Source organism: Podarcis tiliguerta, assembly GCF_965153285.1.
Source record: "Podarcis tiliguerta genome assembly, chromosome: 7".
In the NCBI taxonomy this organism is placed as follows: domain Eukaryota; kingdom Metazoa; phylum Chordata; class Lepidosauria; order Squamata; family Lacertidae; genus Podarcis; species Podarcis tiliguerta.
In genome coordinates this window covers 35,587,630-35,615,204 of record NC_139540.1, presented here as the reverse complement: position 1 = coordinate 35,615,204, position 27,575 = coordinate 35,587,630, and the positions used below count along the sequence as shown (strand labels likewise).

Below are 27,575 nucleotides of genomic sequence, written 5' to 3'. Positions count from 1 at the left end.
GCACATTGTCAGGAACGTGGTGATGACAAACAGCTCTACTTCTCCTTTACATCTGCAGGTGAGGCAGTGGAATTGCTGGACTGTTGTTTTGCCTTGGTAATGGACTGGATGAGAGCCAATAAGCTGAAGGTCAATCCAGATAAGACTGTTACTGGGACAGGGATAGCCTAACTTTTGTCACCTGTTCTCTGGTAACCTCTAGATTAGATGGCTATAGTGCATTAAGCATGGGGCTGCTTCTGAAGATGGTTTGGAAACTTCAGCTGGTGCAGAATTCAGTGGTCAGATTGCATATGGAGCAAGATGGTGTGAGCATATAATGCCAGTTGTGGTCTGACTGCACTGGCTGCCACTTTGTTTCTGGGCCCAGTTCAAAGTGTAGGTTTTGATCCATAAAACCTTCAACAATTCAGGACCACAATATCTCAAGGACTGCCTCTTTGCATACAAATGACCCCAAACCCTGTGATCACCATCTGTCTGCTTCCTCCACAGGCCAGCGGGTGGCAACACAAAAATGTGCCTTTTCTGCAGTGGCTCCCCAATTGTGGAATGCTCTCCCCAGGGTGCCTTCGTTACATATCTTTTGGTGCTAGGCAAAAACATTCCTCTTCTCCCAGGCCTCTGGCTAATTAAACAATCTATGGCTTTTAAACTCTCTCTCTCTCTCTCTGTGTGTGTGGGGGGGGGGTGTTGTTGTTGTTGCTGCTGCTGCTTTTGCCTGGCTGAAATCTGTCCTTGAATTCTGATTATGGTTCTTCCTTGCCTGGATGGAGGATAAGGAAGAGCTGTGCTGAAAGCAGCCTACAGTACAAAGGCAACATTCATTGTTCTGCCCACTTCTGCCTCTGGCCCCATCTTCCGCTGGCATGTGGGCCCCAGAAGGCTGCTCATAAAAGATCTCAGGCTGCAGTGCTGTAACTCGTGTAACGCATGACCCAACAGAGAAGCACGTTCGCCCTCAGGCACACTTTTGTCAAGGGGAAGGACCGTGCAATTTGTGCGCACACACTGAGGCCCGCATTGCGTTTCGCACGCACAGTGGCAGGTGTGGAGCTTGAACTCAGTGCCCCGCCGCACAGACAAAAATTCTGGTTGGCTATGGTGGCAAAATGGCTGTCATGTTTCTTCAGGGTTGGAGGTGCTGCTGGCTCCCCACTCCTTTTTGCTGGTTTTGAGACGTTTGCTGCTAAAAATAATAAGCATCCTTCCCCTCCCCCACTATCTCTCATGCTCTTTTTTTCTCCTCTTTCTTTCTTTGAAACAGGTCAATGGGCCCTTTGTGGTTAGAAGCTGAGAATCGTACAGCTGCTCTCCTTTGCAGAAAGAGGAAACATGCTTCCAACTCAAACAACACTGATTCTGGGAGGCAAAAAATCACTCGCAGCCACCCCTCCCCAGTTTACTTCAGGTGACTCATTCTGCACTTGCTGGATGGCTTGTGACTCACTACATTGTTAGACATGTCAGTGTGATGGAAAATGATCTGCTTGAGCTCTGATCCCGGGAGACCGTTTCCTGCTTGCAGCCTCCCCACTGGGGAAGTCTGAGGACCTACGGGGTTTTATTTCTCTCCCTTTCCCTCCCCCCCTCTCCCACCCCTTAGACAAAGTGGGTGGATGCAGATAGAGAAGATCTTATTGGAAGAAAGAGAAGAGGGTTGAGGTCAATGGAATCTGTTCCCTCTAGCTGACTGTGTCCTGTGCTGGCTCTGTGTGTGACTTTATCTGAATAGTAATTAGTTGGCAGGAAAAGACGAGCAGCTGAAGAGACAGGATGTGGTTGCTGTGCAAGATCTGAGGTCTGTTTCGGATGGGAAGGAGAAGGGACAGAGCAAAATGCAAGTCACACCTGCCTGATAGACGCTGCTGAGATCTTCAGCGGGGAAGCATACTTGTCGCTTGTAGGAAGGATTCAAGCAACTGCTTTTTTGCTTTACCTTGAGGCAACCCCCACCCCTACAACACACCCACCCACCCACCCACACCCCCACACCACACCATGGTGTGATCTGTGTGAAACTAGGTCAAGTGTAGGGTTAGTAGTGCGTTCACTTATGCAGCCACTCAGCATTCGGCTAACCTGAAAGCTGATGGTGGTTGAATTCCCCAAGAGGACCATTTGTCTTTTGGATGAGCAGTACCTCAACACACAGGAAATTATCTTTCTTTCCCTGCACCCAAGCGTCTATATGGCACAGTTACTAACCGATATAGCAATCTATCTCTCTGTCAGAAGTAAGTGTTCCAGTTTGTGAATGTTTTCCGTGAGCCGAACAACCGATGCGGCTGTTGGCTATTGTTTCCGGGCGCCTGCACCAATCGGAAGCTGCACCTTGGTTTTCGAACGTTTCGGAAGTCAAACAGACTTCCAGAATGGATTAAGTTCAAGAACCAAGGTTCCATTGTATGTCAATACAGTAAAGGTATGGAGGATACGTCATTTCCATAAAGGCAGCCAAAATGTACAGCAGAGTATTGCGGAGGCTTTTCCAATACAGTGGTATCTCTGCTTAAGAACTTAATTCGTTCTGGAGGTCCGTTCTTAACCTGAACTGTTCTTAACCTGAAGCACCACTTTAGCTAATGGGGCCTCCCACCGCTGCGCGATTTCTGTTCTCATCCTGAAGCAAAGTTCTTAGCCCCAGGTACTATTTCTGGGTTAGTGGAGTCTGCAACCTGAAGTGTCTGTAACCTGAAGTGTCTTAACCTGAGGTACCACTGTATGCTGTTTGACCCATGAGGCCATTTTGGCCAAGCTATGTCCACCTGGCATCACATGACATTGGCACGGCTTGAATTCAATACTTATCCTGTCACACTTTCGGCAGGGACCAGTGCACTCTGGAGCTCCCTGTCATTCCCAAGTGCATCTTATTCCTTCCAAAAGCAGCGCAGTAGGGAAAGGCACCCAGTTCAACCAGTGCTAAAGCAACAATCAGAGCACACCTGCAATTGTTGGTTTATAGCCATGCCTTTGCCTTTCCCGTGCCTGATGTCACAGGACATCAAATGATTGGCAGCTGGACAGCCCCATCCACCTGCCAATGTGGCTCACAGAGACTACTTTCAGATCCAGTCCTCTGGCCAAAAGTGGTTACTCACCCCTGCTCTAACTAGATTCTGCTGCTGCTTACAATTTATTTTGTACCATTGGTTATTCTGCCCCTAAAATAAATAGGGGTTACGTAATCTACATGAGCTTCTTTGTGAATGTTCTTCTTTACGTCAACATAAAAGGAGTCATATTGGATTATACTGGATCACACCAAAGGTCGGGCTAGGCCTTCATTCTGCTGTCTGTGTGATATGGTCTTACTCCTTTCCAGTGCTTTTTAGGTGTTTTTGTTTTGTTTTGTTTTGCTTTAGGAAAGAAGGGTGCTGGTACTCACCATAAAGTTGTTACGGTAAGTGCCGTACTTTTAAAAAAACTTTTTTTAAAGTATATAAAGCTACCTTTATTTAGACTTTTACAGAACAAGCCAATGAATACACTTGTAGGAAGTTTAAAAACAGTATGTCACCTTTTTACAGCAACTATATTGCCATCAACTTGCTTTAGAAGTTACAGAAATTCCAAGTTTTGAATCCACTTTCCTCAATCAACAGGTATTCATAAATACAACATCTTAACCCCCAATTAATTGAATGGTATACAAGTGCCATACTTTTAACATTTGCAAAAAAAAAAGGGGGGGAGGCTGGTATTGCGTACTCTTGAGTACCCCCAGAAAAAAAGAACTGTATTGGGCATTTTGCATCTTCCAGATCAAGTGCAATGGAAGCTCCACACAGGGTGCATTGCACGTCTCCAGTCCTGAAGTCACCAGCGCTTGAACGACGGCAGTCAAGCTCTCCCAGTCCAGTAACGACCATAGTTGTCACACCAGAGGCGGCTGGTAAAAGGTGCTTCTAGCTCCTGAAGCTACCTGGGCCTCCAGGGACAGAGCTGGATCCAATAGCAGCCCTAAACTGTGTACCTGCTTCTTCAGGGGAGTGTGACCCTGTCCAGGACAGGCAAGTGGACCAATTTCTTTGGCATGGGAACCCCTCCTCCACAGTGCCTCTGCCTTGCCAGGACTTGCTTGGGTAATGTGTCTCTGTGTATCCAGGCCCGGATTTATTCCTTCTACAAACAGATTGCTAATATGGCAACCCAGCCGCGGGAGGCACTGTGCACAAATGGAACCATGGGAGACCACTTTTATCTTAGCTTCGGGCTGCACCTGCTGGATTTTCAGCTAGCATCCAGTTCTTGGCAACCTGGTGCTACCTCTCTGAGATCTAATGCTTTCTGACTTAGAAGCTTCCCTTTGAAATTAATTGATTTCCTTCCCCTCACAAAGGGCAGCATTCACCATTGAAATATTACAGATATAAAGCATTACTATACCTGCATCCCAGTTGGAGGAAAACCTTTTAGGGTGGCTTAATGTTGGAGCTGATATACATATACATATACATATACATATACATATACATATACATATACATATACATGTGTATATGTGTGTGCTTTTAGCTCCTGTGTGTGTATATATATAACCATTTTTTATTTTACTGGAATACTTCCTTTTGCATGATGCTCACATTTGATTTATTGTTGAAATCTTCCATGAGCTCACATATGCATACCTTTAGGGCACTTTTACACAAGCTTTTAAGTGTGCCAAATTTGGGGTTGTCATCCGCAAATCAATGCCTTGCCTTTGACCTGGTGAGATAGACAGGTAATCTCGGGATCTTACCTACAGGCTTGTCATTGCTTTTCACTTGCTTCACTTGCATTTTACTTGCGCATGGATGTTTACATAAACAACTAAATTCTAAGCCTAGACAGCATTGGAAAGGGGAGCAGGCACCCCCACAACAAGCAGTTTGCCCCCTCAATTGCTGAACCTCTGCGGTTACTAGAAAGAAATGTATTTTTTCCACATAAAAAATACAATTCTGCTAAAAATCAGCAGAAGGCTACAATCCTGAGCACACTCCATCAAGACTTACTTAAAAGAAGATATGATTAGGATAGGGACATTAATGAGAAATATTATTTCCCCATCAGGAGTCTAATGGAGCTTGACTCGCTGGAATTTACTTTGCCCCTTCTCTGCTGGTCAATATTTTCTGCTGGTGTCACTATTGGTTCTGTGAACCAGACAAGTAACTCCATGTGTGCCTAGCAGTGTGTTTGGCAATTGCAAAAACTTTTGAAAACAATCTGATAATCATTTATTTAATTTTTTTAAATGGCAAGGTTGAAGTCATGGCAAGGATCACCAGCCTGAACCTATGCTCTAATGCAGGGGTAACTTGCCCTATGGATGTTCTTGGAGTACAGCTCCCATCAATCCTAGTCAGCAGGTCCAATGACCAGGGATTGGAGGAGCCTGGAGGCTACCATGTTGGCTACACCTGTTCTGGTGTTTGCTTTATTTTCCAGCTGCTTTTGCCCCTTACGCCTTTGTAGTTTGGGGGAAGGGTGAAAGAAATGTGTGAAGCTGTCCGCACTGAGCACAGACACTTGCAAGCTGGGTTTTTGTTTTAGATAAGAGCCATTTAGTTTTTACCTGTGTGAAGAGGTGCCACAGATTCAAAGGGGCTGTGGGGCTACATCACCACATGGCTCATTCTAGCTCCCCATTCTTTTAGGGAAAACATCTATAGCGTGGTGGTGCTTCTTTGCATCTAGATGACTAGGCACTTTGACACACCTTTGTAGAGGTTAGGCAAAAGTATCCCATTATTCTCGCTTCCATTTCATAGCACACAATGCTATGGATCTGGTGCATTTACAATCCTTGGGGTTTTTTTAGTCAAAGGTACACAGGGTGTCTACTGTTGTTGCCATACATCTGGAATTTCCTGGACATAGCTGGGATTTGACCATTGGAAACAGCGTCTGGGCAGAAATTGCTTAAATGTCCGGGGATATCCGGAAGTGTAGATTTTTGTGATTTTTTGAAATACAGTATGGCAATCCTAGTGTCTACATTGAACTCAGTGAGACTTACTTCTGAGTTGACACACATAGGGTTGTGCAGTGAGGGGATCTGTTCATGTCTGCTTTGGTGGGGTTTCAAGTGGAAGTGATTCAGCTCTGGTGGTCTATTAATTGTGGAAAAACCTGCCCATAGCACCCAACCTTCACCTCTGATGTTGCCCTTCCCCCCTTCTGCTTACAGCTTGCTTTGCTTTTTTAGATGGGGAGATGTGTTCATTCTGATGGGCCTTCCGAGCTATTTCTATGTGATGTGGAAGTAGCATTTCAAACAGAGTGTGGCATAACCTCTTTTTAACATATGATACAAACCACAACTGTCTGGCATGGGCATGCAAGCCAGAACCCGAAGGGAAACGGCGCACAGAGCCAGACGTGATCTTTGATCGTACGTTGTGTAAAATTAACAGCGCCAGTCATGACAAGCCTTAAATGCCACATCTGTCAGGGGGTTTGGTAGCTGCATAACAATATGTTTTTAACCCCATTATTGCTTAATTATGCCTTCAATTATTTTCCCAACAATAACAACAACAACAAAACCCATTGCAAATAACAGGTGGTTTTCTGACAATTCTGTGTGCTGAAAACAGCCCAGAATGGAGTTTGTGGCATTTTATCCTCCAAAGGGAGAAGGCACCTGAGCACCTGAGCTTAATGAGTGCCCAACTCTGATTAACTCCTTAGCTGCCAGTTTTCCTCGCTCTTCTCGCTACAGGCTTTATATACACAGGAAAGCACTTCAGCAGATAACTCAGGACAGTGACACATTCAAGAAGTTTAAGTGGAATAGGAGAACCTTGCTGGATCAGACAAAATACCCATCTAGTTCAGCATCCTGTTTTCCATGATGGCCAACCAGAAGTGCATGAACAGAACATGAGCGCAATAGCCTTCACCTGCTTGTGTTGTACCAAAAGCATTTCACCTATTCAGTAGCAAGTGAGCAGGACGTTGTGAGGCAGCAGCTGCTTTTGCTATTTCCATGCAGACAAAGGCTTGTAGTTCAGCAGCCAAGCCAGGGATAGCTTCAAACAGCGAAGTTCTTTAGGGTGAAATCCAAGGAGCTGAACACCATTTAAATCAGTGGAACTTGCTTCAGAGCAAATAGGCACAGGCTACTAAGGAGTGGTCCGCCATGTTGGATTCATCAGTTCTAAACTTGCATAGAAACAAATGTATATACATTGATGCTTTAGAATGATCTCCAGAATAAGAATTCCTACCAACTGGACACTCTTTCCTCATCCTCTGCTGTCGAATTTTTGCTTGGTGCAGGGAATCATAGGGCTCATTCAAGTGGGCTTCCACTCCATTTTCACAGGGAGCAGGTCAGGCCAATTGAGCCTGGAGACTGAGTCATCATCACCTGCAGTGAACCCAAGATGTCTGCTAAAATGCATCCAGCCAAGACTTCCATGAAGTACAGTAGGATCAGTACAGTGGTACCTCGGGTTACAGACGCTTCAGGTTACACGATTTGGGGACGGTTACTTCCAGGTTTCGGCGCTCGCGCATGCGCAAAAAACCAAATTGCAACCCATGTGTGTGCAGATGCGGCACTGCGAGTTCTGAACGCTGCGGGTTGCGAATGTGCCTCCTGCATGGATCACGTTCGCATCCCAAGGTTCCACTGTACAGTGGTACCTCAGGTTAAGAACTTAATTCGTTCTGGAGGTCTATTCTTAACCTGAAACTGTTCTTAACCTGAGGTACCACTTTAGCTAATGGGGCCTCCTGCTGCCGCCGTGCCGCCACCGTGCGATTTCTGTTCTCATCCTGAAACAAAGTTCTTAACTCGAGGTACTATTTCTGGGTTAGCGGAGTCTGTAACATGGAGTGTCTGTAACCCGAGGTACCACTGTAATGTGGTGTGAGCAGCCTTTCATATGATTCCTCAGCCATTATCAGGTCTACTCCTTCATGGCATCCCTGATAAGCTTCTCAGGAGACAATTGGGGAAGGGAACACTTTAAAGAGACAGAAAGGAAAGGAAAAGAAATTTAAAAGTTTAAAGAAATATGGTAGATGGACAGGACACCATGCTAATACATTAAGCATGGTAGAATATATATTTCATTTGCTTATTACCTTTGTATCTTGGCTTTTGTCCAAGTTTAGAGCATTGTACATGGTTTCTCCAAAATAAAGTGGGGAGAGAGAGGGCATGGAAAAGCTAGCTCCCTGGGAAGATAATTCCACAACTGTGGAGCCACCACTGAAAAGGCCTTGTTCATGATAAGTTGTCTACTCATCTCCTCTTTGCTACTGGCAGGCTGGAGACCAAGGCCTCAGAAGCCAAACAGAGCTAAAGTAGATTCATGTGGATGCAAGTTCTAGATGCAAGGCTATTTAGGGCTTTAAATATGTAAACAATTATTTTTAGTTGAACCCATGAAGGACTGGTAATCATTGATCTAAAATAGGTGTGATTTGTGCTTCCTGTCTTGCTTCTACTAGCAATCTGGCAGCTGCATTTTGAACCATTTCCGGTTTCAGAGTTGTCTTTAAAGGCAGCCCCAAGTAAAATACATACATACGTACGTACATACATACATACATACATACTTATTATAAGTATTGTTATTAACTGAATTTTTATATCACCCTATACCCGGAGGTCTCAGGGCAGTTCACAGAATAAAATCAAAATATAAAACCACAAATTACACAATCAAAATAAAAACAACAACCCAATAACCTCCCCACCCCACATTTTAAAAGGGCATAGGGTGTCAATAAAATCAACCAAAGGCCTGGTTAAAATGGAACTTTTTACCTGGCGCCTAAAGGTGTATAATGAAGGCGCCAGGTGAACTTCACAGGCGAACACTGAGAGTGTTCCACAGATGGGGAGTCACTGCAGAGAAGGCCCGTTCTCATGTTGCCACCCTCCAAACCTCTTGAGGAGGCACACAAAGAAGGGCCTCAGAAGATGATCTCAGGGTCCGAGTAGATACTCGTTTAATTCTGGATATAATCACTGCATGGGTAAATGTTCTCCAGGTAAGATCACAGCAAGTGAACCTTCTGGGAATTGTCTTCCAAAAAGGACCAGAGCCACCATACCTTTAAGCAGTGCTCCAGCAGGGCAACCTAGCTTGTCAATGATACCATCAACAAGGCAAGTCAGCAGGATCACTTTGTATACCTTCCAGGATAATTATCCACCAAGATAACCAATACAATTTCATTCCTGAGACCAGGCCAGAAACCAAACAGGGATGGCACCGTCCAGATCTACGTAGAGTCAAGATGCTGCCTCCCTCACCAATGCCTTACCTCAAAATGACAAATTTGGGTAGCTGTTCAAATTTGCCAGATTCAATGTAGATTCCTTTAAAAGGGGTCACACAACTGCCTCCTTTAAGACAGAAGGGCCACATGTAACTGGCCTGTCAGGTCTCTGTTTTTCTCACTTAGCCTTCTGCAACACATGCCCTTTGACTTGCCCTTTCCCAGGCCACCTTGCAACAAGATGGGAACACTTCCAATGTGCTTCTGAGACTGACTTGAATGGGAAAACGATGGAGGAGTCTTGAGGCAGGCAGAAAATAAGGGCATTGGTGAAAAGGGAAAGATGAGTAGAGAGTTACTTGTGAGACACTGTGTGGAGCGGGCAAAAGAAAGAACAACAGAAACGAACCCTTCACAGATGAATATATTGTCACTTAGTACGGTAAGTATTGAGAGTCCCTTTGATTTGCTGAGAAACTCCAGTGCATATTGGCCCTTTGAAACAGAGGACAATGCCCCACTTGGAAAGAATTTTAAACCACGCTAGACACGATGGCAGCAAACGCAGGTGAAAAATCAACTTGTGCTTGCACAGAAGTGCTTCCTGAGTCACCTTGCATGCCGAGCCAAGGCAGGCCAGCTCTTCGTAATGCTGTCCCACAGAGCATCTCCGATTGCTCACCGCCTGGACCACGTGCTGCTGTCCCCAACGCAGCAGGCGCAGAGGCCTCTCTGGCTAGTGTGCCGTTATTGGATTTGAGACTGCAGGCAAGCCTGGTGCCTGCCGGACTTGACAACCACTCAGTCGGTGATCTGTCTCCTTTAAGAGAGCAGACAGGCTCCAAGGCTGCTGTGTTACTCCCACCGGTTCCCCTCCTCTCCCTGCCTCTCTGAGTGCAGCACAACATCAGAACGCAGCTGTCAGTCAGGCTCCTCGGGGAGCAGTCTGTATGTTTACATGAATGATCATATGGTAACCTCTTCCAGCTCATGGGCAAGTCGCACGGTTACCTCATCTGCAGTCAAATTACCTCATCCATGTGAAATGTAGCAAGTGCAAGACAGGGAGCAAAGCACGGCGCTCTCCAGGGTATGGCTCCCTCATTAGGAGACGGCAGAGGAGCTGTCCTCCGTTGGACCACTCAGGAAATAAACTTGAGATCTGTTAGTCTTATAATTATCCCTACTCATGGGCCCCTTCATAAATCAACGGGGCTTATTTCATGACAGGGAGAGGGGTGTGTCCCTGTGTGCCTGGGAGCCTCTTGTCTCGGCGGATTTACATTTACCCTCTGGAAGGCTGCTGAGAGTCCTAGGATGATGAGCACTCGGATGGGAGGTTAATTTACCCCTCTTTAAGGAAATAAAGAGCAGCAGATAAGGTTCAAGCGGGATGGGATGCTGTGCAGCACAGGCCAGGCTCTGAAATCTCATGTGCCCTGGCTTACCATTTCTCCCTTTAAAAAATATGGCGTGTGATGTCTAGGAATATAAAGTCAATTATCTTGGCCATAGGTGGCTGGGTTTATTAGGCGCTGTCAAGTTATTCACAATGTAAAGGACATGTTGACCTACAGTGGTCTCTCCCTTCCAATCAGCGCTTACAACTTACAGAACCTCCTGTATTTGTGCATCCTTCGTATTAACCCTTGGGTTTGCTGGGCAGATATTTGCTGCAGCGTTTCCTTTGCAAGCCTTGCCTTGGAAGAACTCTTGTTTATTTTGGGACAAGCCTTTTAAAAGCACACGGTTGGCTGGAAAGCGGGGGGGGGGGGAGGAGGGGAGAAGGAGGAAGGGAGGGAGGCAAGAAAGGAATCATCGGCCACAGTCTCCTTTCTTTGCCAATGAACATCCTGGGGAAAAAAAAAGCCATTTATGTATCATATATTTGTTTCAGGCTATTTATCATTTCTGGTTTGCACACATCGTGCGTGAACAGCTGTCCTTATCTGGCATGGGGCAGCATAATAAAAGGGAGATTATGAGCACTCTTTCCCTCTCCCCCTCCACTTGCTTTCTCAGGCCTATGAATGTGGAGCTGCTTCTGAATGGCAAGGAGGACAGGGTCTCATGGCAGTAACTAATGCACATCTGGAGTTTTGCAGCATGCTAGAGATGGTTATTAGGGTCCCAGGAGCACCAGCCAGACTGGGAATGGGAACCTGGTATCCATGGTGAGGCTCCCTATCTCACAGCACCAGGTGTGCTTTTTCTTGGAAAGGCTGTCCTCGGAGGGGGAGAAAAAAGAATCCAGGAGAGAGGTAATTAGGAGCTACCTTGCACAACCGAGCCAGCTCCCGGGAAGGACAGTGCAGGGAGCGGATGATGTGTGCAGAGATTTCCGCCTTATGGAAGGCAGCAGCGTTTTTGTCTCTTTCTCCAGGGGAGTTGAGAGGAAGAAATACAAGGGTGGATAGCTACATGTTTTAAAGAAACCTGGAAATGCTAACATGTCTGTGTTGGAGCGCATCAGTGCAGGTTGTTCGCTGTCTTGAAATAAGATCCATATTCAGATCGATAGAGATTTGTGCCGAGGGGAAGTGTTTCTGATTATTTCTTTGCCGTCTCAATGTGGCATAGAGTGACTGAAAGAGATACCTTCCCTGGGCTGCTAACTGGAGACTAATTAATAAAACAAACCCTTTCCTGGCAGCTTCTGCGCACACATTCTCTCTCTCCTTCCACCCCCAATTTCTATAATACTGTATGTGATACGACCATAAAATGGGTAGGGCTAATGAATGGACAGGCCTGCCCTGTTTGAAGCCTGGTATTTCATTTGTGAGGAAGTTTGGTTGGATGCCTTTTTGATACTGCTAGAACTGTTTGCAACAGTCAGAAAACAGTAGATAATTAAGCTCACAACAAAAAATGGTGATTGTCACTGGTGATAAACACATAAATATATTCTCGGATGCATCAACAGAAGTATAGTGTCCAAGAGAAGTAATAGAACTGCTCTATTCTGCCTTGGTCAGACCATACCTGGAGCACTGTGTCCACTTCTGGGTGCCACAATTTAAGAAGGATATTGACAAGCTGGAACGTGTGCAGAAGGGGGTGACCAAGATGATAAAAGGTCTGGAAACCAAGCCTTATGAGGAACGGTTGAAGGAGCTGGGTATGTTTAGCCTGGAGAAGAAGAAACTGAGAGGAGATATGATAGCCATCTTCAAATAGCTAAAGGGCTGTCACATGGAAGAGGGAGCATGCTTATTTTCTCCTGCTCTGGAGGGTAGGTCCCAAACCAATGGCTTCAAGTCACAAGAAAGAAATTCTGACTAAACACCAGGAAGAACTTTCTGATAGTAAGAGCTGTTCTACAATGGAATGGTCTCCTTCGAGAGGTTGTGGCCTCTCGTCCCTTGGAGATATTAAAGCAGAGGTTGGATGGCCATCTGTCATGGATGCCTTAGTTGAGATTCCTTCATTGCAGAGGGTTGGACTAAATTACCCTCGGGGACCCTTCCAACTCTATAATTCTACGATTCTATGACTCAGTATTGGTGGGTGGTAATCTTTTTCCTGTTCAGGACTTTCACATGCTAGATGGAATGAAGATGGAGGTATGGTTTATATGGTTACATGCCACCCCAATCTCTGCTGAGCAGCTGCATGAGATTCCAAAGGTTACAGGCACTCACCCAGGGTTGTATTTCTGCTGAGACAAGTGTCTTCTAAATATATGGCTTGCCGTACACATATTTACACCTGGGCCTATACCTGGGAGAGAGTTCAGAGCACTGCATCTCACGAAGGGCTTGTTCCCCCAGCAGTGCAGCACTGGAGTCCAAGGCATCCTGCACAACTTCTCAGGACCTCTGTCCCAGCCTGCCAAGATCATTCTGTCCAGCATGACCTCCACCTGGAGCTCTGGCTCCACCATTTTCCTTCTGAAAGAAAAAAACCAGCCTCATGTAAAACAACACCCCCCCCTGCAGTTATAGCCTGCCCAGTCACCTTGATAACCTCCTCCCCTCATGGCAGAGCCTCCTGCCTGGTTTATGGTTTCCACTGATGGGTTAATGATGTGCTTCCAGCAGCTTTTGTCATTCTCAGTGGCGTCTATCTCAGGCGAGGCCCTAGCATTTTCCTTTCAATTGTCCAAATATTATCTAAATTCTACCATTTATTAATTTCTAGCATTCACTAACTCTAGCAGTTCTTAGTGAGTGCCCAAGGTCTCCTCCATACAGCTGGCTTGGTGCTGCAAAAAAAGCAAGCAGTGGCTTATGCTAGCTCTGAGTAGTAGACCCCAACTGCAATTACATACTCTGCATACTGAAGATAATGGTCCAGAATTTGCCAGTATGAAGGGAAGCAGGATTGTTTTAAAGGAATGCCACGTGGCTTCTGTTGTAAAAGAAGTAGAATCTTATCTATGACTTTGGTGGGAATAAGGAAGCAGGGAAGACTTCAGCACTGCAGAAGGTATACAGTCGTACCTTGGTTCTCAAATGGAATCCGTTCCGGAAGTCTGTTCGACTTCTGAAAATGTTTGAAAACCAAGGCGTGGCTTCCAATCGGCTGCAGGAGCTTCCTGCAATCAAGCAGAAGCCGCAGAAGCCATGTCAGATGTTTGGCTTCCAAAAAACATTCACAAACTGGAACACTAACCTCTGGGTTTGGGACGTTCAGGACCCAAAATGTTTGAGTCGTAAGGCGTTCCAGAACCAAGGTACGACTGTATTTTCAAACAACAACAATGGATTGCTCTTGCACCAGGAGTGAGTCTGACATTCCATGGATTACTTTTTTTTAACACATCAAAAAGTAAAGCATGCCTCTCAGGATTGTTGTTCGGGAACTTCAGAGACTGCCATAGGTCATCGTCATCATCATGTGCCTCCCACACAGATGCATACAGAGAGCCATGGGGTTACTCAGGAATATAAACAGATTTGTTAACAGTAGCTCTAGCCAAATTAACACAATCCCACAAGTGCTAAAATTATATCCCTATCGGCCCGTGAATGCCGTCCCATGAAAACCAACTGGGATACCTTGTGATTTTGGTCTCGCAGAAGGAAAGCCACCCCTTTGTCTGCACTAAGTGGGAAGAGATCACTATGTGGAACAGATGTTCTGGAGTATTCTTCAGCAGTGTGGAGAAAATAATCTGATCCACATACTGAATGGGTGCACATGAATGGCTTGCCAGGTGGAGACAGCTGCCACAGAGAGGAATGCACATTTTCTTGAGAGCATCCTGTAGAACTTAAGAGATTTCCCATGACTTAGCAGCCAGTTTTGTTTGGTAGATAGCCTTCCTGTGCCCTGTGGTCCTTATCTCTGAAGATCTGCAGCATGGTAGGACTCTGTGAGGACTCTACTGCCAAAGTTTCTTGTCCTTTTCCAAAGTCAGTAAAGGAAACCTGTCTTAAAACTGTAGTCCTTTATATGCTTACCTGGGAGAAATCTCCATTGAACTCAGTGGAACTTCTGATATGACATGCAGTGTACATTTGCCAGTGCTGGTCCTTGCTGGCGGAAATCTACTCAGAAGTATCCACTTTGCCCATCTTGTTTGAAGAAACTCAGAGATTTTTTCCGACTTTGCTTCATGGTCAGTGAATGTAAAACAACAGATTTCATGGCAGCATTACAAATCAATAGCATAATGGTTCCATTGCTTATGGACATTTTTATTAATTAAACAATTAAGACCACGTGGACATTGACTTGTGAAATGTTTCCCCTATTTTGCAGAAAAGGTAGCTTGCAAAGGCGGGTATATTTTTAGAGAAGAGAGAGCTCACAAGCATATCAGCTATGAAATATGGCAAATTAGCAGTCAGGTTCACTAGCACCATACTTCCAGTCACTTAATTTGCCGTATATATTTAGTTTGTGATTGAACTAATTTATGATAAACTGTAAGAATTAGATAAACCTCCCAACTATTCAAATTCCCAACTATGACTGGGAGCCTAGAAAGGGTTGAAATACTAATCAGAAAGCATGGAGTCAACTTCATCCCACAAACCACAGTGAAGATGTCACAATAACAATAAAATGCTCCATTACCGAGGAAAGCAATTAAATCAAACTAATTGAATTACAATTAACAATTATTTAATTTTTGAAGTACTAGTGGAGCATTATATTATCAGCAAGCTGTCTGTATAGTATTTTGGCTGGATTATAAATGGTTATAATGACAGGGGGTTTCCTCTGGCAGCCAGATCCTAAACACATTTGCTTGGAAGTAAATCCTGCTGAATTCAATGGAATTTGTTTGCACATATGCATAGGATTCTAGCCTTAATCAGCCATAATGTTATAGCTGGGCCATAGCTGCTGTGTAGGCTACCTTGATTCTGTTTGATGACCAATGTGCTGTAGTGGTTAGACTGTTCTCCTTAGACCAGGGAGACCAGGGTTTAAAGCTGCCCAGATGTCCTTTTCATGATGCTATTGGAGCAGTTGCTGTATATGTAACCCTGCTTCCAATACAATTTGCACCTGCAAAACATTGTTTCTTCATTTCCAGCTGGTGCATACCCCATGGCTTCCTACTGAATTCCTGCAAATTTTATACACAAATATATATTTTTTGGGGGGGATTGCTGTCTCATTTTGGTTGTTCTGTAGTGCAGGAGTGCCTCTCTAGTCAGCAGTAATGCAGTAACATTGGGGAAGCATCATAGAAAAGCTAAGAAAGCAGAATGATGTATGGACTATCTAGTATAAATCCACCAGCAGTGCACTATTATTGTGTCAATGACATGTTGTGGAATACACAGCTGCCCCTGCACAACTCCCATCAGCCATGAGGAGACCTTAATCGCTACTCAGCCTGCATGCTCTTACTCTAATTTACTTGGAGGGTTGTTGATAATATAAAAATTGGGAGGGGAGTCTATTTTGTCCTGAGCTGCACGACATAATAGCAAGATAAATAATTTGATGTGACCCTTTCAGTACTTTTTAATGTGGTTGTACAATCTTCACACCCTATATCTCTATCACAGCACAAAGGTTCACAGTCTGGATGGTTACATTGGTGCTGGGTGCAAGGAATTTCCCTTCACATCCAGCTGGCTAATAGCTCTGGGAGTTTTCTGCCTTCCAACCTTCCAGCAATGCAATGGCACTTTGCAGTGAAAGGGAGAACTAAAGCCCTTGCATGCATCCCAGCATTAGATTATTCTGATCCACCCTTGCCTGCATCCCAAGGCGCAGCAGCCAGCTGCTGAGAGCTTGCTACTTTCTGCTCTATGGTCCCCAAAGAATTGCTGTCTCCAGGAAATAATGCCAGCTCTCCCTCCCCTAAGAAGTGGAAGATGCAGCATAACAGATTGCATGAGGCAAGAAGCACCAGTTACAGCAAATGTTTCTGCAAAATTTGAGATGCTCACTTACAAATAGAGGAGCCTTTTCCAGCTACTCTATTGATTTCATGGTAGTTGTGAAGTTCCCAGAGGTAGAGAGAAACAGGGTGTGGGCTGGTATGTTTGTTTTGTACACTTAGCAAGCAAGGACTGCTAGCAGGGCCATAAGATGCTGCTTTATAGCAAGTCAGATCATTGGACCATTTAGTTCTGTATTGTCTCGTACACTGACTGGCAGTGGCTCCCCAGGGTGTTCTGGGCAGGATTCTGTCTCCATCCTTCTGAGATATGCCAGGGACTCAACCTGGGACCTTATAATGCAAAGGTCAAGCCAGTGGCAGACCTACATTTTGGGAGCACTGAAGTTTGAACCGTCATGGGGGCCCCTTTGCAACCAGTAAGAAGGTCTGGCTAACCACTGTTATCTTCTTCAGTGGGGTTGTTCCATGACAGATCACATTTATTTTTAAAAAAGAAATAGCTCAGGTTTGGGTAAAATTGCTGTACTGTATTATCTCCTATGTCAATGTCACTGATGTGAATAAAAATGCTCCGTGCCTTATAGTTTTCGAGTCGTGAGACTTGAAATGGGTCTACTAGACCCTTAAAAAAACCAAACACCAATATGGACTAATGTCACTTCTGGAGCCTCTCTGAACTTAGGGGCCCTGAAGCTCAAGCTTTGTTAGTTTCATTGTAGATCCACCCCTGGGCCAAGCTCTACATCCCTTTCCTAGAGAAGCACAATCCTATTGAGCTCAGTGGACTTGACTCCCACTAGGTTGTTCTCTATGGGTCTTCATGCATTTTAGGGCTCTCACTCAGTTAAAGAAAACCTAATTGATTCATTAATTGGCTTATTAATTCTGATTAATTTAATAAAAATGCATAGCAGAAAAAGCAGGGGGACCGTTCTCTTTAGACACAATGTACACATGTGGATGCAACAGCCACCATCTGAGAAGAGGGATTCTACAAGAAAGAATGCTTCTTTTATAATGGCAATTGGCAACTGCACTTTGTTTATTCAAAGGACCTAACCTTTGTTTTAATTGCCTGATTCATAAGGGATATCTTCTTAGCAAACCAAAATGTCTTATCAATCCAATTGATGAAATATTACAGTCCTAATACACTTCCTGAAATGAAGGGATTCCTCCCTGGCCGTGAGTACAAGGTTGGCCCTATCATTAGGCAGACTGAGGTTGCCAGTGTGGCAGAAAGAAATGTGAAGTGGTAGATCCATGACTGAATTTATCTTATTCGGTTACAGTATTTATACCCTTCCCTTCATTGTCAAACAATCTCAGGATGAGTTCTAACAGTAAAAATATAGCATAAAATCCAAAACGCCACGAGTTCCATAATATTGTCAGCAATAATAGCTGTGATTTTAGAAATACTGCAGTGTATTTTATAACGGGCCTTGTGACGTGTATGTGTGTGTGTTTAAAAAATAAAGTAGCTGTGAGGCAAGGGTGTCTATCAAAATTTGATAAGGGTACTGGCATTATTAGTCGATTGATTAATTACATTTCTATACTACCCCTCATCTGAGAATCACAGGACGGTTTACAATATAAAAAACACAAAAATATGTACAAGGGTGGTATTTGACTAAGTCATATTCAGAGGAGATCCAGTGAAATTAACAGTGAGCCTGACCTGAGAGCTCCTCCACACTTCCGCTTGTCTCTGACCTAGAAAGCACGGGACTGAGAGGTTTTCTGCTTATCCCCAGAAGTTTTTTATTTGTCCTCCTGCTTCTTTCCCTGGGAAAACCCACTTTTCCCCACTGAATCAGAACAAATGTCAATCTGCAGAAAATCTGATTGACGTTTGCTCTGATTCATTGACAAACAGCTGGTTTCCCCAGGAGAAAGCGGTGGGACAAGCAGATGTTTGGAGGAGCCCCAATTCGCACTTCCCAAAATGGTATTGTACACAAACCGAAACACAGCCACACCTTCAAAATTCACACACATCTGAATTTTGCAATGCATCTGTAGCTAAGTAATGTGTACAAAAGCCTATATGCTAGGGTAAAGTATGCATTAACTGAACTTAATGCTGGAAAACCGAAATTGACAAATTGACCCATCCCTATTCATGAGCTAGGCCCAACTAATTTGAGAAAGCTGACTTTTGAGAGCTCTGTAAGTCAACGGCATCTAGGGGACCTCTGTCTGAAGATCTGATGCAGCTCAGTGGATTTGGCTGTCTGCTGAAGGGTTAATGCTGTGCACCGACCTATGCTCAAACTGTATGTTTGCAAGCAAGCAGGCAAATGACATGTCAGGAGGGCAGCTTCATGTATGACATCTGCAGTATATGGAAATAACATGGACGGGGAAATCACGTATGAAGTGCCTGTCACTTCAGTATGCCACAGAACTGTTAAGCTGTTCCTTATCTGATTTCTCTGCTGCATGTTTTGTAATTTTTGGGGTGCGGAAGAAACACGTTTGTGCCAAGCAAGCAATGAATCCTATACCAAGTGAAAGGAAAAGGGGAAACTATTTTTCTAAAGCTTTACATGTAAACAAAGCAACACATTGGATGCTGTGAGATGTGCACCCCACACGTTTCTTGCTTACCACACCAGGGAAGGGAGCATTTTGCAGTGCCGGTTTTGTGACAGAAGAATGTCTCCAGCAGAGACACACTGTAGCTTTATGGAAATTAATATTATTCAGGTTCCTTTGTGTGGATGACTTTACAAACCATAATGCTGCACATTGAATATATCCATGGCTGTTTGCTGAAGTGAATCGTACACACAGTTGGAGACTCCAACTCTGCCAGTGCCCAAGAACGCAAGTTGCATAAAAAGAGGCCAAATCATATGTGACAAGAAGAATCAGCCCTTCTTCATTTATCAGAAGTCCCCCCCCCCCTTTCCTGGACAACTAATCTTCTAAAATTCCCTTGGCCATAAAAGGGCAGAGCCCACACAGTTGACAGGGTCATCTGCTCTGCAAGAAATGACAAGGAGAATTTTAAAGAAATTACGGCAGCTATAAGAGAACATATAGCACATATGCTAAACTCCATTCTATCCTTTTTTAAAAAATATATTTTTATTAAATATTTTCTTGGTTTACAAAAGTGCATGCCTTGTCTCTTTTTTCAGGTTGTACAGTCTTTCTTATAAATCAGTTACATTTATTGTGAGACATTAGTGTTGAGTCCAGTATAAGGTTGGGGAAGAAGAGGGGGGAAAGGATGGTTGGGGTGGTGAGGCTCATAGTTTTTTTGTAGTGTATGTGTGGGGTTTTGTGTCAGCATCTACTGGGTAGGTTCTCTTTCTCTTTATTTATCACATTTCCTTGGTAGTGAGAGGTATTGGGGGGCAGGGTGTGATTGGTTGTCTTTGGTTGGCTGCTGTGGGGTTTGTTTGCATTTGTGAAGGGGGAGGACTTGTTGGGTCAGGTAAGCCAGATTGATTCGTATGCTGTCAGTGGATTCTTGTTGTTGTCTTGTTGGGCTGTGTATGTGATAAAGGGGAGCCATACTGGGGTGAAGGATTCTTCTATTTGTCCCCGTGTCAGCTTCAGTTTATTAGTTAGCTCTTTCCCATATAATTTGATGCCATTGGTCCATGCTTACTCCTGACAGGTCTCTCCAGTGTCTGGCTTTGAGGCTTCTGGCTGCTGAGAGTAGGTGGGTTATAAACTCTGTATAATGTGAGTGGTCATTATGATGTTGGAACATGTTCAGTAGGGCCAGTTCTGGGGTGAGTTCTAATATCTATTTAGTTATTTTGCATATCTCTTGTGTTGTGGGGATTTTCTTTAGTTTGTTTTGGAGAAATGGGTATGCTGTTGTGGGGATGTTTTCAATGGTGTTGCTCTCCAAGTGGACCCATTGTTTCATCTTGTTTGTCGGTTTTACCTAGTTTGTAGGTTTTACCTTTTATTTCCACACCCTTGATATCTGGGGCTGCTCAGAGTAGGATTGCTAGGGTTCAAGGGCCAAGATGAATAGAAAGGGAGACAGTGGGCAACCTTGTTTTGTGCCTCTTTGGATTTCATATTTTTAATTCTGCTTGGGTGTAAATTTGTTTGAGGGTTGGTAGGAAGTTGGGGCCAAATTTCATGTTAGTTCATACTGCCAATAGATATTTCCATTCCAAGCAATCAAAGGCTTTAAGGATGTCTAGGGACACGATCGCTTGTGGGAGTTTGGTCATTGTGCTGTGTTTCATCAGATTCAGTAGTTTCCTACTGGGGTCTGTTACGTTGCGACCAGGGACAAAGCCTGCCTGGTCTGGGGCAATTAGTTTGTGTAGGAAGATTTTTAGGTGGTTAGCCAGGATTGATGTGAATATCTTGTAGTCTTAGTTTATCAATGAAATTGAGTGATATGATTCTATTTTGAGGCTATCTTTGAGTGGTTCTGGGATAGAGACTATTTTGGAAGAGGTCCAGGTTTGGGGGATGGGGCCCCTTTTATGAAGTTGTTAAATAGATGGGTCATGACCTTACATCAGGGGTTCTTCAATTTTTTTGCAGAATTCTGCTGTATAGCCATCTGGGGCTGGGGCTTTGTGTGGTTTCAGGTTTTTGAGTACTGTCTCTGTTTCCTCTGGTGTGATTGGGCTGTCCAGGAAAATAACTGGTGTCAAAGATTTACCTAACATATCTTGCCCTCTGATTGAAATGTGCTGTCCCCCCATGTGCTGTCTGCAGAAAGAAGCATCTTGTGGTGGTACATCGCAGTAAGTCCCAAGATGCTGGTAATTATTGGGGAAGGGCCTTGGCTCATTGGCTGACTACAGAGGTGTTGTCTTGCGCCCAAGATTGGGGGGGCGGTCCTGACGCACAGCACGCATGTCATGTGCCCTATACATGTCACACTCATATGACGTCATGCGGTGGTGCGTGTTGCACATGTGACGTTGCATCGTTGGGAAGAGGCCAAGCACAGAGCCCGGCAAAGCCCGGCTTCCTCTCGTGCTCAGGAGGAAGCAGCCACTGAACCACGTCACACTCAGCTTGGCCATTGGTCTCCTCCGCCCTCTCAAAATTGAGGGGCCCCACATCCATGTCAGCAGATTTAGAATTAGGCACACTAGGCCTCTTGGCTCATGAGGACATTTTTGTTAAGCCACACTCACCTGCCCTACAGCTGGTAATGAAAGGCTGGTTGTCAGATATTCAGACACTGTAAGCAGTACTGAACTAGATGAACCAATGGTTTGACTCACTATAATCTGACACATGGGTGCCCCAATTACTTAGGGAATTTTCACACCAGCACCGCATATTACCATTGGCCTCTGGCACTGGAATGACTATCCTGACCCCACACAGAGTGCCACTATCAGTGCTGTAACATTACTGTCACTTATTAAAATGCATTGGATTTGATTCACCTATATTATTGCTCTGTTTTGATGCTTTGCTGTTTCGACGTTGATTTTAATAGCTTTATATCAACATAGAAGCATGGTAATGATCATTACCTCTTTTAAGGTGTTTCTTTCTGGGGGGGTTTAAAAGCATTTTTCAATATATATTTTTAAAACATAATAGGGAGAAATACTGAAGATTTCAGAAATCCCAAAGTTAAACTGTAGGCTATTTCCAACGTCTCCTATTAACGTTAAAATATGTGCCTCTGGATGCTCATTCATCATGGATGTTTCAAAATCCTGATTTTGAGGGTGTCACTTTAAATAAATATGAGGGCCCATCATCAATGAGATCCCCCGTCATGTGATTATTTGCCTGTCAGAATGGAATCCTTGTGTTCTGGACCATGCAAGCCAATTGACACATTTGCAGATTATAAGCCTGGGGCAGTGTAAGGCACACCCAGGCCGTTAGGATGAGGACAGCACAGGTGGAATATACGTTCCCATGGAAATTATTCATGTTTTTCTTTCTTTGTCCTACTGCTGCTTTCCTCATGGATGAAGCTGCAAAGAGTGCGGTTAGACTCGGGTCTTTGGATGCCTTTGGGTTGGAGTTCACACATGAGCTAAGATAATTCTTTTCCCACCACTGCCAAAGGAATTAAGAGCATTGGATCGATGATAGAGTGAGAGGCCCTGCTCATGTGGAAACTAATGACTTCCGGGGTGTGTGTGTTTTCTGCATTCATTTTGTATTTAAGAAACATGAATGAAAATTAATCCTGTTGAACTGATTCTGAATTTTTAAAGAAGTGTTTCAGATTTGTCTTTTGGGATTACAGTAGCACCTCGGCTTATGTAACCCTCTGGTTACGTAAACTTCATGTTACGAATGCGGCAAACCCGGAAGTATTGGACTGGGTTTCACTGCGCATGCATGCGCAGAAGTGGTCTACCGCTGTGCGCATGCACAGAACAGTGATCCTCAGGTTGCAGAAACCTCAGGATCTGGTTGGACCTCCGGAATGGATCCCATTCACAACCAGAGGTACCACTGTATTTTCATTCAGATTTATTTTCCTTGAAGCTTAATAGTTTGCATTGCATTCTGTATTAACTGTCACTACGGATGTACATGGAAAAAGCCCTCCCCAGCAAGAGCCCTTTTGCTGCAGGGGCCCTTGCTGAGATGTGGGCTCTTTTACACCACCAGCAGGGTTCAGCCTATCCTTGGGGGGGGGGGGGAGTGAGAGGGGCTTTCTCCCAGCTTTTTCCTAACGGACTTAAAACACACACACACACACGACTAAATCTGAATTAATGAAACACGAATGATAGTCTTCTGAAAGAAGTAAGTTATGGAAATATTTTTCAGTCTGAAAGTGAAAGAAAAACACACACTCTCCCCTGCCACCATGCCCGTCCCTGACTTCTTCATGTGCAAAGGGGAACCAAGCAGAGGGCCTTCTCAGTGGTGGTGCCCGCCCTGTGGAATGCCCTCCCATCAGATGTCAAAGAAATAAACAACTATATGACTTTCAAAAGACATCTGAAGGCAGCCCTCTTTAGGGAAGTTTTTAATGTTTGATTGCTTTTTTATTTTTATCATTAATATTCTGTTGGGAGCTGCCCAGATTATTATTATTGTTATTGTTATTATAAAGTCCCATAAATCTCCAGATTCCCTTCTGTCTGTGCCTTGAATTAATATGTGCTAGAGGAATCTCCTGAATTCTGAGATGCAGATGTAGAAGTGTTCTGTTTTCAGATTCTATTTTACAAGTAACCAGGATATTTTTTTAACTGCCTATGTGTCAAGTGTCAGCTTTCTGTATGTTGTGGAAGTACATTAACAATTTTATAATGCCACCAATTACCAGTAGTGAGTGAGACCCAAACTTCATCATCATTGTCATTACTATGACGATTACTACTACAGTGGTACCTCAGGTTACATACGCTTCAGGTTACAGACTCTGCTAACCCAGAAATAGTACCTCGGGTTAAGAACTTTGCTTCAGGATGAGAACAGAAATTGTGCTCCGGCGATGTGGTGGCAGTGGGACGCCCCATTAGCTAAAGTGGTGCTTCAGGTTAAGAACAGTTTCAGGTTAAGAATGGACCTCCGGAACGCATTAAGTTCTTAACCTGAGGTACCACTGAACTACTGGGGATGCCCCCCCATTATTCCACCTGAGGTGAAGCATGAAGCTGACTAATTTATTTTTCATGTTGATTTCAGTGGGACTCCTAAGCATGACTAACTTGCTTTGGATCAAGCCCAACTCATGGCTTTAAACAGCACTTGTGGCTTTATATACCATGAATCATGCTCTCCTTCTGGGTCACATCCTTAGGTCTGGGGGGATTTGATTTTATGGTGGCTCTGTTCCTTTCTGGAAGGATGAACCTAATCCGTGGTGCTGAGGGACTTGTTTATCGGATGTGTATACACTGTAATTTTAAAGCATATTGCTTCCTCCAAAGAACCCTGGGATTTGGAGCTTACGCCACCACAGAGCTACAGCACCCAGCACCCTTAACTATCTACAGTTCCCAGGGTTCTTTGGAGAAACCATGTGCTTTAAATGTGTGGTGTGCATGCACCCTATCCCTTACCTGGAAGTAAGCCCAACTGAACTCCATGGGCCTTACTTCTGAGCAAGGCATGTATAGGCTGCACGATTAATCTGTATCAGGTTAGCAGCCTCTGAAGAAGCATGTTAGGGTTAAGTGTAGCCACGATGAGCTGATAGACTGTTTTCTATGAAGTAAATTAGCTACACGCTGTGCATTAGTATCAGGAAAAGAGCTTTCATCGCTGAAAGAAATATTTTTAGAGGTTCAATGCAGCGACCAGAACAAATACCCAGGACTGGAATAAAGTGTTTGTAATTCCTGATCTCCCATGCTTGACTGAGTGCCACGGGAACAAAGTATTTTTTATTTTATTTTTGCATCTATAGCTTTTCAAGAGAACTTGAGTGTGGAGATAGCACTTCAGTTTTAAAACAACCATCCTGCATAGAATCACTTTGCCTGCTATCTCTCATCTCCTCCATATTCTTTTATTGTAGGGAATGTCAACAGATGTACTTGAATGAAACCTTTGCCATACAGGATCTTGCCCATTGTTGGAAAAGAAGAATTCGCACACATGCATAATGTTTCTGTGCGTTAAAATGTACTTGCACATGTGTTTGTGTGAGTGCATATATACTGCTGCAATGGTCTTATGTTTTTGAACTGGATACACTGCAGGTTGCAAATATACCTTTTTGTGTGAGGCAGCTGACAGGTTTTTGCTATTTCATTGATTTTGGCATCACTGGACAACTGCCATGAGAAAAAGTTACGGCCACAGTCCTCTAGTGGTAGCAGAGCATTGTCAGATGTAGCAGGTAACTGCTGCTGCATTTGTCTTTAACAGCTGTGCAAAAAGGGCACTGTCTGGACTTGGTGGAAAAAACTGCCAGGGGACCCTCTGGGATTTTACCATCATGACTGAGTGTAATAAAAGCCCCAAACTATTTGGTATATGATAATGGTCAAAGATACGCAGATAGCAAGGAGGGCACGTTGTATTCAAAATCTATATTTTTCAGAATCATAGTGAGACAAAAGACACTCTCAGCATCAGACACTCTAAAGGGCAGCAAAAGCAGTTGGTATATGAGAGCAGTTGGTGTAACAGGCTGCACTTACCGTTGCTTTAAAGTAAAATAACCACAGCTAGTTTGCCTATTTTGTTCTACATCAAGCACTGTTTGCTGCCTGGTAAGAAGCTTCCTCAGCATCATTAATTAAAAAGAGGGGCTTATTTGTGTCCCAGCCAGTCAATGACTTCCGGTCTGTGGAACAGCAGGATGGTGATGCCACAGAGACAGATTTGGCTACGTGATGATGTCATAAACTCAATTCAGTGGGAGGGTACAGCTGTGGAACAACAAGAAAAGCTCTTGGACCCGGGAGAATTGATCTGTACGCACCACGACCAAAAATATGGGTCAGGCAAAAGTGTGGATGAACCTAAAGAAACAAAAATAGAGACAAAAGCAGCTGCGTTGTGAGGATCATCAATCAAAAGCTCAGTGGAAAACTAAAGGAAGGGGGATCTGCTGTCTCTGTCCCCTCTCTCCCTTCCATTTGCCCTCCTACTTTCATTAAGCCACCCTCCCTCTGAATACCATCATCTGCTGCTATTGGAAAACCACTCGGCCCTCCCTCTTCTCCTGCTCCTGGTAACCTTTTGATGCCTCTATCAGTTTGTGCTGTGTGGGAGGAGAAGGCGGATGTCAGTCAAAGTATCCCATCAGCCAGCATAAAAGGGAGCAGCCTCTGAAAGACTGACACGAAAATATGTGAATGGCTTCTTCCCACAAGCAGTTCTATGCATGCAGAGGTCCCCCCCCCCAGCTGCTTCCTTAAAGGTTATTATTGGGAATGGAGTCCCTCCTCCTTGTTCTTCCTCATTCTCCCCACTTCTATTCCAGACTTAAGGGGGCCTAAAACAAGCAGCTCCCTCACTGCCTTCATTCTTTCTCCATCAGCAGCAGAGGCGCTTGGAAAAGCCCAGCTCATTATTGAAGGTTATGATGCATCATAGATAGAGCTACGGTTGTTTCAGGTGTGTGTGTCAAAAGATCAGGTGTGACTGGTGGGAAGAGGACTGGCTCCAGCTGCAGTTCAGAGAGACCAGATGGCTTGCAAGGAGTGGAGTAAGAGACCGAGGGAATTCTAATGATTAGAAGCTCTGAAAGAGTCTTGGGATACAGGCAAGCTAGGCATCCTGGGAAGTTTAGTAATTAGCATCTATGAGGCAACTGTAGGACATTCTTGCATGCAATGCTCAATTCTGCAGAATGCTACCCGAACAGGTGAACAGACCGGAGCAGCGCGAGCTCGAAACCGAATTAAAACAACCGTTTCTGTTCCCAAAGTGCGCTTGTTAAATCTGTGCTGATTAAAGTCAAATCAAAGGAGGATGCAGGCCACGGTGTTTCATCTGCTCCATCTGTTCGGAGCAGACCTGTATTCCAAACAATAAAATAGTGCTTGCTGACTAGAGGATGGCATTCAAAGAATGAAAATAAGATGGATCGCTCCCTTGTAAAATGGCACCCTGCTGGATTGGTGTATGCGCCAAAAATGTCAGACTCAACTTTGACTTGATTGACCAGAACGTTAGGCGTCAGTTTTGCAGAGTTGTTCTGAATTTTTGCATATTTACAAGATAGTACGAAACATAAGATCAGACTGGATTATTGCTGTGCGCAGTATCGCTGAAAAACCCAGCCAAACCAAGCTATCTGCTATTGGAAAAGTATTTGAGCAAAGGACGTTGTGAACCACCTGTTCTTTCTGTGAATTAGGATTGCCAACTTTTTCTTTTATTGCAGGGCTTTGAAGAACGAAGCAGAACTTCAGCACATGAAGCCTTTCCTCATACCTATATGAATTTCAGCTGCTGAATTTCTACCCTTTTTGAAGTTGGTACAGGCCCAGAAGCCTTGTGAGAAAAAAGTCGATTGTGCTGTTATCCTTTCACAAGTACAGAAGATCTCATGTTTCTGGCTACATGTTATATATATCCACTAATGTCAGGGACATTCTGTTTTTCAGAATCATTTGGCTTTCTATAAATCTCA

At 44.3% G+C, this 27,575-nt stretch overlaps 1 long non-coding RNA gene across 2 annotated transcripts; it reads left to right on the top strand.

The window, feature by feature from the left end:
* LOC310682581 lies at window positions 1-27,575 on the top strand. Of its 2 annotated transcripts, none has more exons than XR_014514019.1 (3): window positions 1-58; window positions 1,268-1,411; window positions 27,327-27,575. It is a non-coding gene; the product is annotated as an uncharacterized lncRNA (long non-coding RNA). The 2 variants fall into 2 exon arrangements; XR_014514020.1 differs by lacking the exons at window positions 1-58; window positions 1,268-1,411 and adding exons at window positions 1,776-1,801; window positions 3,369-3,406.